Below are 12,332 nucleotides of genomic sequence, written 5' to 3' on the forward strand. Positions count from 1 at the left end.
TTCTACCCACTCGGTCTATAAGTGTCTACGACGAAACAGTACTTTACCAAGTGGTAGCTTCTTACAACGGGCAGCGTGACGGCAGGCCAGCGAGACGTGTTGATGGTGTAGCTGCCTTCGCCAGGGAAGGCCAGCAGGTTTAAAGTTTTTTTTTTTTTTTTTTTTTTTTTAAGGTTTGACAAGTCAAGTATCACCTATTGAGTAAGGTACTCACTCGTGTAAATTACACGATCCCACCACCTACAGTTGGGTTCAAACGCTCCAGCTCTTGGAGCTCTTTCGTAAACACTGCTACGAGCGGGGGAAATAAAGCAAATAATGAAAATGAGGTATTACCAGCAAAGGTATAAGATGCTGGGAAAAATTGGAAAACCCAGCCCGCAGCCATGGTGGAGGGGCAGCAAAAAGAAACAAAATGACATTTCGCCAACAAAAGAAAGAAAGTGGCACGGGGCAAAAGAAAAACCGATGCTGATGAATAGGTAGGGCGGTCAGCAAGAAGCCACGAGGAAAAGAATCTTCACGTTAGAAGGGAGCAGGCAAAGTCATGCCAATGTGAGGACAGGCCGTGGTTCGTCACTAAGGTCAAGGGGGATCTTGCAGCAGAAAATCACGAATGCGGCGATGAGCATGTGGTGCCGCGACGTCATAATCGCCGATGGCCGCAATCACCGGGTTGGTATGCCGGCGGATCTTCCGGAAGAAAGAGGCAGCAATCATTCTAACCCGCTCCTGCGGGGAGGGCACATTCCCCAGTCGGTAGAGAAGGCGGACGGCAGTACGGAGCGGCCAGCCGAGGACGGTGCGGAGTCCGCGGTTGTAGCCGGAGTAAACGGGCCGCTTACAGTACTCCGGCACGTACGCCCAGACAACGGCGCCGTACATCAAGATGGGCAGGATGAGTGATGCCCACAGCCGGAGACCGGTATCTTGGTCCAGAGGGCAAGCGGGCACAAGGAGAGGGCGCACCGAACGGAGAGCAGAACGGGCCTTGGCGGCCATGGTGGCAAGATGATGGGTCCACAACAGCGTGGAGTCCAAGTGGACTCCCAGGTACTTGATACATGGCTGCCATGCCAGTGGGTGGCCGAGCAGAGTCGGCGGTGCAGGGGTACGCCGGCGACGTTTGGTCAGGAACATGACGGAGGTCTTCGCTGCGTTGGGCAATACGCCCCACCGCTGAAAGTACCTGCTCAGAGAACGAAGGCAGCACTGCGTACGGGCCTGAAGCTCCAGAGCATTCTCCCCGACCAGGTGGACAGCAGTGTCGTCAGCATACTGGTACACCATGGCGCCCGGCAGACGTGGGAGATCGGCCACGTAGAGGGTAAACAGCAACGGGCTAAGGAGCGAGCCCTGTGGCACGCCAGCGGCAACAGGCCGCGGCCGGGAGAGGGCGTCGGACACTCGAACCTGGAATCGGCGTCCGCGAAGGAAACTACATAGCAGTGACAAGAGGCGTTCGGGACATTGGCGCGACCGAAGCTTGCAGAGAAGACCATCATGATGTACAGAATCGAATGCCCGGGACAAATCGAGTGAAATGAGCGAGGAGTGCTGGTGCAAGCAAAACCCCTCCGTCACTTTGTCAATAAGGGCCGCTACGGCATGGATGGCAGAGTGGCGACGGCGAAAACCGAACTGGTGGTCGGGCAGGAGTTCCAAGACATCAGCAGCAAGGACGAGGCGACCCAAGATGATACGTTCTGACACTTTGGCCAAGATGTTGATCAAGGAGATGGGCCGATAGGACGTCAACAGATGCAGCAGGCCGCCAGGCTTGGGCACTGGCACAACGATGGCCAACTTCCAGGCCGACGGGAAGTACGACTGGAGGAGCATGCCATTAATTAAGTTCGCCAGGAAAATCACAGCCTTGCGCGAAAAAGAGCGAATGAGGCATGCCGGAATCCGGTCCACACCAGGTGACTTGTGGATGGATAGCTTGTCAATCGCACGGGCCACTTCCCTGGGTGAAGTCAGATAGCTGTACGGTAGGTCCGAGTCAGCTGCCGGCGAAAAATGCGTGGAACCTAGCTCGGCCCCCACGGCACCAACAGGAGAAATGACAGAGTGGAACGTAGCTTCAAACCGTGCGGCGAGAGCTTCGGCCTTGTCTTGGGGATCCTCGAGGACCGCCGTGGCATCGTGCAGGGGGGGAACGCCCCGAGGGCGGGCTCGCATGCTGCGGACGTGGCGCCACACCGAGCCCGACGAGATGGACAGCGAGCGGAGGTGTGCAAGTTGGACAGCCGCCTGCCATTGAGAGACCGCCCAGTTGGTAGCACGGCGGGCCCTGCGGTACTCATTCAGTCCGGCCTCCGTGCGCAACAACTGCCAGCGGGAGCGAGCACGATCCCGGTGGCGAATCAGGTCTTTGATGGCGCGCGGGAAAGGCATCCCAGCGTTCCGCGGCCGGCATTTAGGAATAGCCAGGTCCGCAGCACGGAAGACGGCAGCTGAGAGCACCTGGACAGCGGCGTCGATAGCGGCCGGCGAGCGAGGCGAAGCGGCAAGATTGAGCTGCCTGTCCAAAGAACGCCTGTACGAAGGCCAGTCGGCACGGTGGAAGTCCCAATGGAGAGTGGCGTCCGAGAGGTCAAACGTAGCCTGGAGCTCGGCCACTACAGGCAGGTGGTCAGAGGCAAGGCCTAAATGAGTGCGAACGGCATATAGGGCAACACCAGGCGTGGTCAAGAACAAGTCCAGCGTGGAAGGTCGCTGGTCGCGACGCAAAGGGCACATAAGTGGCAGATGGCGGAGCGAGTATGCGGAGACCATCAGCCGTAGCGACACGGAGTAGGCCTCGCCCCCGATAGTCCATGGCGGCACAGTGCCAGTGGGTATGTCGGCTGTTGAAATCACCAGCGATAATGACAGCTGCATCCAATTGAGCCAGCAGCGAAATGCCCGCAGAAGGAAACGGCCCATGAGGCGGGAGGTAGGCCGCCACAAACGTGAAAGGACGTGCCGTGCCAGTGATGCGAACAGCAACGGCCTCAAAAGGCAAGACTTGAGGCAGTACACGTCGATAATAGCGCACATCCCGGCGAACGAAAAGCGCGACCCCGCCGCGCATCGCATCCAAGCGGTCAGCACGGTGGATGACATAGCCAGCCGGGGAGAAAGAGATCCGGGGTGTGAACCAGGTCTCGGTGACGCCAGCGACCAGAGGGCGATAGGTGTCCAGCAAAAGCGAGAATTCTGCGCGACGACGGGCCAGCGAACGGGCATTCCACAACAGGAGATTGTCAGGCATGGCGACTGGCAACATCATCGGACGATGGAGGAGCATCGCCGCACCCATCGAACAGCGAGGACAGGGCCATGAGGACCATGTCACATTTGTCCGCCAGAGAGCGCGCCACTCGAAAAGAAGCCAGCAGATGACGGAGACGACCGAGCCACGCACAAAGGTCCAGCTGACGGAAGAAGGCGAAGAGCTCCCGTAATGATTCCATAATCGGCACGTCTTCGGTCGAGGCAGATGCCGCAGGACCCCGGAGTCCGGAAGACCGGGGGAGACCAGCAGCGGCCGCAGCAAAGGAGCGTGTTTGGTCACGCCAAGCGGGAGCAGAAATCTGCGCAGGAGCCCGTACTACCTGGGCCTGCTGACGGCGGGCCTTCCGCTGAGTCAATTCATGACGCTTGGGGCAGCAGTCATAATTGGCCGGGTGGTCACCACCGCAGAGACAACAGGTGGGCTTTTCAGTCAGAGGCCGAGGGCATTCCTTCGCCGTGTGGCCTCCTGCACAACGCACACACTGAACAGGCTCGTTACAGTTGTGGGATGTATGTCCCAAGGACTGGCAACGGTAACATTGGACCAGCCGGCCACCACCCCGAAACAGCTCTATCTTCACCGCCAAGTGGCCGAGGTGGGACAATTTCAGCACCTCCTGAAGTTGGTCGGTGCCTTCCAAGATGACCAGGAACAGTGGATATGGTTCGCGATACGACCCCAACTTCTCAAGGCGCAGAACGCGGGAGTGCCGAATGCCTGCCTCGCGGAGACTGTCCGAGATATCATCCGTCGGCGTCTCAATATGTAGCTTCCGAATCACCACACGTGCATTCCTATCTTCGGGGCAAGTCCACGTATGATAAGGAATGCCGCGCTGCCGAAGGAGGTCCGTCATCTTGACATGGTCGGCCTTGTTGGCCATCTGGAAGGTAGAGGAATCATTGTAGTGCGCAGCAACGAAATCGGTACCAAACTCGGCGCGCAAGGCAGACATTTCCTTTATGGCAGTAGGTGGTAAGCCACCACGACAGACAATAAGAGGCGGCCAGCGCGACCGCGCCAAGCGTTCGTCCGCGGGCGGGGCGCGTGGCTGTTGAGACGGAGCAACCCGACGGGAGTCATAAGAGGACGGACCGGATGCATGGACGGCGGGAGAACGTCCAGGAAGAGTACCAGAGGGAGAAGGGCGCGAGCCAACAGGGGCAGAAGGATAGACAGCACGACCCCTTGCGGGCAGGTCGGGAGCATGGGCAGACGTGGAACGGGCCCCAGCAGGACTGGCCGATGGTCGGCGAGAAGCAGGAGAATCGGAACGCGCCGGCGTGACATCACGGCTTCTGGCCCCAGGGGCCCCAGTAGACGAACGAGCAGACGCCCGAGCTGCTCGGGAAGACTTGGCACGTTGGTGCTTGGGTTGAGAGGCAGTCCAGTCGTCGGAGTCGTCACACCAAGCTGTCGGGCCTGGGCGTTTGCCAAGCCGCCCTTCGGCCACATCCATGTGGTCAGGATCAGGCAGCTGGACCAATGAGTTGGTGTAGTGGTAAGCAGGTGGCGCGGGTGGGCCCATAACAGCATCAGCCTGTTGCGTAGGTGGCAGTGGCAATGGAGAGAGCGCCACAGCAGAGGAGAGGTCAGGCAGCGAAGACATCGTAGTCGATGCTGCCTCAGGTCGGGGCAGCACAACACCAAGCGACGCAGCAGCCGGAACAGCAAGACCAGCAGGCAAGGCAGAGACAAAATCCTCTAAAGGTGACGAGGGCAGAAGGAAAGGGGCGGCCGACTGGCATGGGTAAGAGAGACTCGGGTCAGGGAGGCCGTGCGACTCGGAAGAAGGGTGCGGAGCAGTCACCGAGAGCGACACAGATGTCTGCGACAGGAAAGGAGACTGATCGGAAACAGTAGAGGACCTGGTGGACGGCTGAGAGAGAGACGCAGCAGCAGACATGCGCGTGGAGCAGACAGTGGTCGTGTAAGTGCTCGTTGTCAATGTAGTCGTGGGCGACGAGGCTGGCACTAGCAGGTCCCCCGCTGCAGATGATGGCAACACGGAGACGTGATGCGGGCCAGGGGCAGCACTCCTTGCCCCCTGGGAAAGGGCAGCACCATCCGATTCATCCAGGGACGACGAGGAAGCTGCACGGGAAAATTCGGGCGAGCTGCACGACGTGCGGCTGGAGTGAGACCGCGACGGCGGCTGCAGCGATATCGGGCGAGTGGGGACGCGGCCACAGCCAGCCGCATCGAACTGGTCGGAGGTGGAGGGCGCCTGAGGACGCCTGTGTCCTCTCCCACGGCGCGCAGCGGCGGACTTCGCAGACCCAGCATCGGAGCCATGACTGGCAGCATCGTCAGCAAGCGCCGCAAATTGATTGCTTGTGGGCAGCAAAAAGGTCGGTGCAGAGTCCGGGATGGACTCGGCCGGATTAGCAGCATGCGGTTGCCTCCGAAATGGGCGATCAGCCATAATGGAAGTACAAAACACAGCCGCAAATAGCGAACAGCAATAGGTGGCACAGACAGTAGGCGACAGAAAACGCAATCAGCAACAGACACAATAGAGCAAAAAACAACAGGAGACTACAACTGGATCCAGCGCAGAACAGACAGCAAAAACAGGAGCACGAAACAAAAGCAGCGAACAGCAGAACAGAAAAATTATACGAACTCGCAACATAAGCAAAGCACAGGCAGCACAATGCACAGCAAAAGAAAAGAAACCATACGGCGCTAAGCAACAAGGGATTGTACAAGTGAGGCGAAAGCAAGCAGCACTTGGATAGTAACATACATAACACACTAACTCGCATGTAGAAGTAGCAGCAGGAGGAGAATAACATCAGCGACGAATAATCGGAGTCAAAGCGGAAAACCAACAAAAACGAAAAGACGAAGTGCAAGTGACATCGCAAACAGCAAAAGGACTGGCACACCACACAGACAAACAGCGAAAACAGCGAGAAGCAGGGACGACCAGCAGAGGAACAGCAAAACAGCAGTCGTAGATCCAGGATGCCAGCGAGGGTGAAGCAGTTGAGCAGCAGCACGATAGGCGGCAGCACGGCGCGCGGCCGATGCTGCCACCCAGTGGAGACGACGTGAGCTCGACGGAGACGGCGATAGGAGTTTGCTTCCGGCGACACCCTACTACAGCTATATGCACAAGTTCCCTAACTACGCTACGACGTTCGCGAATGCGGCGCTCGGTGTCGGAGCAGCGAGGCAGCCTGCTGGCTGGACATCCCTGGTGGTCGCGACGAGTCTCCTCCTTCAGCGCAAAATGGGCCCCCTTTTATACTCTGCGAACTGCTAGTATCAAACATGGCAGATTGTTCTCGGTCGGGGCAACCGGAACCGGCGCCTTCGGCTATGTCCGGTTGGCAGCCCGCCAAAACGAGCTTCCCCGAGGGCTCCCGAGCGGCTCCGAACGTCCTGCGCGCAGCGCGCGAACACTTGGCTTGTGCTGGTTGCATCGGCGCGCGGTTAGGCGCCGCGCGACATATCTTGATGTGCGTATGCGGAGCACACGCAACAGTATCATGACCGTTGAAATCTCCTCCACGTGACTTGCGCCACCATCGTTGACGCTGACCTGAGTTTTCGTAGACAATGGTAAAACTTTAATCAATTTCGCTGTTAAAGATAGTAAAGAAGCCATCAAGATCTCAAAAAAATGGGTAATTACGTGACCTATGCAACAGATGAGTCAAATGAGGTGATACTTACACCGTCGTAGCCAGTAACAAACTGAAATTCCTTTCGTCTGAGGACTCACTTATATGCTCGCGTCTTATCGATTAATATGCTATTCAAAACAAGAACCATTTACTAAGATACACGAGTCGAAATAACATTCAAAAAAGGAAGCTCACTCAAAAAAAAAAGGAAGCACATTTGGAAGCGAATTCGTCAAAATAAATGGGCACGTAATACACAAACTGGACACCCAATGGACACAAAATACACACAGAGGACACGAAGTTTACACAAAATTATATTCAGGACCTCCCCCTTTGATGGTGTCATTTGGCGAGTCGTAAAAATAATATTTAGGAAAAATTTCGTCCATTTTTTTTTGCAAACCGTCTCCTTTTTAAACTCTTATTTATCTACACAGGACATTGACAGTCGAAAAAACTAGAAAGGCGCATAAAGGTTTTTGTGTAAGTTGACAAAAGCACATTATTTGTTCACTTTTTTTTCCCGTCGTGACAAATTAAACACAAATTATTCTCATTGTCGGTCACAGCGAGTCAGGGAAATAAGGCTTGCATTTATTAGTCGAGTGGGTTGATGGGTGTGGTGTGTAATTTTATTATTTGATTAAAATGTAGCTCGCAATTTACACTTCTCGAAACACCACCCGCGGAAAAACTGCACTCATGTGCGGGGTACCTTACTCTCTCAGGCGCTGATTCTGTTTGACGGGTGCCGGGGCGATTCGCATAACCAAATTATTCGTCCTCTCTCTCTCTCTCTCTCTCTCGCCTTCCCCCCGCATTATTTACCTTCCTTGACACTTCAAACCGTGGCACGGCGTTGCGCTGATTGCTGTACATACAACATGAACAAGGGAGGGAATTTGGAAGCTTCGTAAAGAATATTTGTAAAGCTATTCGCACGGGACACACGTGGTGATTAAAGACGCTGCAGCTACGTGTCTAGTCTGACGGTGATAATGAATAGGACTGTAAAAAATATGAAGTTGATTCGAAACAAAGAATTTATATTTACACACATTTAAAACATACATAGATGTGTAAAAAATAACGGTAAATTAAATATACGTTACTGCATGGCGGTTATGGCATTGCATACCAAATTTAAGTATCGCATTTATTATGAAACAGTCTTTATATTGCTCACCTTAGTTGTTGATAAAAGCTCGATTTTAAAGCTTCATCTAGTAATAATGACTCATTGTTACCCTTTAATAACATCATAAGTCACGGCAGAAGCATCCAAGTTACGGCCAATGAGTTCTTGGTTCTCTAAACCTGCTTATTCTATTACCACCAGTCCTTGAATTGAACAGAATTTTTTGATCTATTCAAAATAGTTTTGATTTATAGTTACTTGTGACCATTCACTAAAATTCCCATAGCGAACTCACTCTTCAGGTAATTGCTAATTGGTTTTCGCCTTTAGCTAATATTACTCTTTGAAACATAATATTAGATTCGGTCCTTATGTAATCGCCATTTTTATAAGAATCCAAAGTCGTCCAAGCCGTTCGGAATGCAAAATAAATTTAAAGATTTTTAAATTAATTTTAATAGATTCTAACCAGTGTTTAAGGAAATGTTTACTTGTCAGACGCCTTCAATACTGATCTGCAGTATTGCAAAATCCGCTGGCATTTCGTACATCCTCAGTTTTTTAAATCTGGAAATGTGACTGAACCAAAATATTAAACGCACTAACTTTTGTATAAATTTCGACACCATTACGATAAATCATAATTTTTATACAACGCACTGGCGAGGGACTTCTGTTTACATGAAATATATAACTAAAATAAAAAAATAAAGACATCATTGTAGTTAAGTGGTTAGATCACGCACATGCTGCCATTCGGGCTCAATTAACGGTGGTATCCAACCAGTATTTTCTAAGTGAGAAATATGGTGGACGTTGCCATGAGCTGGTGCGTTTTCCTTTTTACCCTACCCATGTTTTCTATCTTAGATCCATTATCACTTCGGTACTCCTCATAGTTTCGAATGTCTTCCATGTCAACGAGACGTATCTAATGTACTTAGAGAATTCAAGTTCAGTGTGCTTTAAATGTATGCTAGATATCATAGTAATCATAGGTATTGATGATATCATAAAATGTAAACAAACGCATAAAAATTTACAATATTATTAAAAATTACATATATCTATATTTTTATGCTTGTTCAAACAAACTTATTCGAATTACAGAAACCAATGAAAACGTTTTCACGCTTTGTGTCTAGTCTGCATTATTAAACGGCGTTTTTATAAAATAAACTTTAAAAGTGGTGCTGATGAATGGAAACTCCACGGCAACCACTGAATATCCAGGTTTAAGTTAGTTTATTATTAACTCTAGTCACTGAAACAAAGTTCTTCATATGTTATTTTCAAATGGATGATTGAAATCTTTTAATGATACATTTTTTTTGTGAATAAATCTCAGTTTTCCCAGGTATACTTAATTATCTCGGTCAGACATGCATTTGGGTACAAATAGTGAAGCAAGGAATTCGAAAAGTAGGGTTACATAACATTTTTAAAACATTACTTGATTTAAAAAATATATATTAAAAATACTATCTGCTTGGTAATGCGGTAATGTACGTTAAAAAAATACGTATTTTTGAAACGAGAACTGAAATCTTTGACAAAAATTTCGAATTAAAAAAATTGGCTAGTTTGAAATTATAGTAAGAACACAAATGATCAGTAAACTTCCAAAAAATCATAAAAACTAAATCGTGTCAACGATTTAACTAATACGTTTTCAGCCAATAGAGAATAACTGAATGTTTTTTTTTTTTCAATTTTTCAGATTCGTTTGTTGCAGGTTGCCTCTACTTATAAGCAGCTAGTGTTTATAATTGCACCTAGAGCACATAAGAAGAGTTTGCGCGTGCTTCAGTTAGCGAAAAGGGATTCAGTAACTCTTGTGCAATGTGTATTTCGCAGACATTTTCACGTGAAACCACCTAGTACAAGACGTTTCAAGAGAAAGGGTGCAACTGCAAAGGCAAGACTTGTGGTCGGCTCTCAGCGCCCGAGGAAGATGTGAAACGCGTTCGAGTATAATTTTTGCGTCGCTCACGGAAATCAACTAGGGAAGCAGTCTTGAACTGCAGATGCCCCAAACAACGGTACCGAAAATCTTGAGCAAACGTTAGCGCATTAAACCGTTCAAGCTCCAGTTGGTCCAGGCACTCAAACAAAATTATTACGATGTACGTTACACGTTCTTCTCAGAGGCACTAACGAGGATCGACAACGACAAAAATCTGCCCATGAGGTTAATTATCTGTGATGATGCTACATTACAAATGAATAGCAAACAATGTGCGTTTTTGGGGAACGAAAAATCCTCATGTCACCATCGAGCATGAGAGAGATTCCCTGAAAGTAAACGTGTTCTGTGCCATGTTGAGGGAGAATTTTCACAGGAAAAACTGTCGCAGGTTATTCCTTACTTGACATGATTACCTTGTGGTTCTGCCTCAGCTGTGTTCACCAGACATAACCCCATGCGATTCCTTTCTTTGGGGTTATGTCAAAGCCACCTCTGCCGCTATCTTTGCCGGATCTGAACAGCGAATCACAGTGGCAATAATTGAGTCTATCAACGCCAAAACATTACACAAAGTATGGAACGAGTTTGAATACCAACTCTATGTTTTTACGCGTAAGTTGAGGGGCGAATATTGAGTCACTGTTACTTATTAAACAAAAAACTTTCAAGGATTAACTATTGACTGAAAAAGTTTCAGGTATATCTACCACACCGTTAAGTTTTTTTATGATTTTTTTTTAAGTGTGGGCTACTGATAATTTGTAAATTCCCGTGGGCCGTTCCGGGCCAAGGATGTCCTAATTTCTGTCAAATACGACTCGATCTTGAACATGCTGCACAGACGTGACCATACCTCCTGAGATGTTAGCACTGCGTCACGATCTCAAACTCTCCATTGCATTTTGTTAATCACCTAGCTCCAGCGGAAATTCGCACTGCAAATTAATGAAATTTTTAATTTCTGCAAGCTCGGTGATGAGCAATACATGCAATAAAACTAATGTTGTTGGCTTGTTACGCTGGCTAGCTTTCCGCACCACTAGCCACAAACATATAAAAACTGGCGAGCCGCAGTTACAAGCAAACTCATAAAACTGGGGTTATTAAATAATTTTTCCGCTCCCAGAAAACCTGCAAAAAAAAAAAACGAGAACGTGGTAATGTATTCGTGTTTCGTTATGTTTTATTTATCGGTTGCGGTATTTTATTTCCGCTTTTTACTTTCGTTCCGTGTGATCTCAAAAAAAAAGGATTTTTTTTTACGTTGGTTAAATATTCATCTCGTAATGTTTTATAGCGCAGTGGACTTTTTGCTGGCCAGAGGCAGTTGTGTCTGCGAGAGCTGCTCATGCGGACATCAGTGAAAATAGAAATTAAAAAAATAATTAGTAACTTGAGAGTGCCCAAGGGTGCAATGGGAGTGTACAGTCCTGCCAGAGATCTTCACAGTGCTACGCGCGAGAGTTATGTGCGCAATTCTCTAGTGATTTTAACTGCCTTAATATAAATATATCAGCTAAATTATGGATACATTACTGAAATTTTTATTAAATGAGAAATAAACAAAAAATATTAGAACTTCCCCCCCCCCCCCAAAATAAAATACTAAAACTAATCGCGTTAAAGAATAATATACTCGGGGCTCAGCAAGCATTTTTCTGCTGCATTTTATAATTGCAAACTTTAAAAGTGAGGGTTTCTTATTCCCCTAAAATCCTTTCTGTTAGTTAAGGCCTAATTATTTTTGGAATTGTGTTCTTCCATTACCCGACAGGTGAAAATATTTTTAACTAACTAGAAAATATTTTAATAACTTGTAAGGTGGCTAAATCATATCTCTCAAAAAGTGGTAATATTTTAATGAATACATATTAATTTTAGCCTTCCTAGTGATTACGTTTTGTGAACGGATAATCACAAACTTAATTGTGATGTATGTGAAAGTACAAATAAACTAGCGACATGGAAAACGTTCACTCTGCGCTCTTACCAAGGGGCGGGGAAGGTTAGCGGAACACCGTGTTTGGGCGGTTCCAAGGGAGAGGAGGTAAGCTCTCAGACGGCCAAGTTACCCAGCCCGGCGGCGGGATGCAGGGAGACACTTTTGTGATGTCCGGGCGAGGGGCCGCGACGACAAGTCCGGGACATGACATCGTGATGAGTCGTTGGAAAATAAATAAACAAATAAATAAATTAAATAAATAAATTAAATAAATAAATAAATATATATATCTTAATATATATAAATCTCGTGTCACAATGTTTGTCCTCAATGGACTCCTAAACCACTTAACCGATTATAAT

Source organism: Bacillus rossius (genome assembly GCF_032445375.1).
Source record: "Bacillus rossius redtenbacheri isolate Brsri chromosome 4 unlocalized genomic scaffold, Brsri_v3 Brsri_v3_scf4_1, whole genome shotgun sequence".
NCBI lineage: Eukaryota > Metazoa > Arthropoda > Insecta > Phasmatodea > Bacillidae > Bacillus > Bacillus rossius.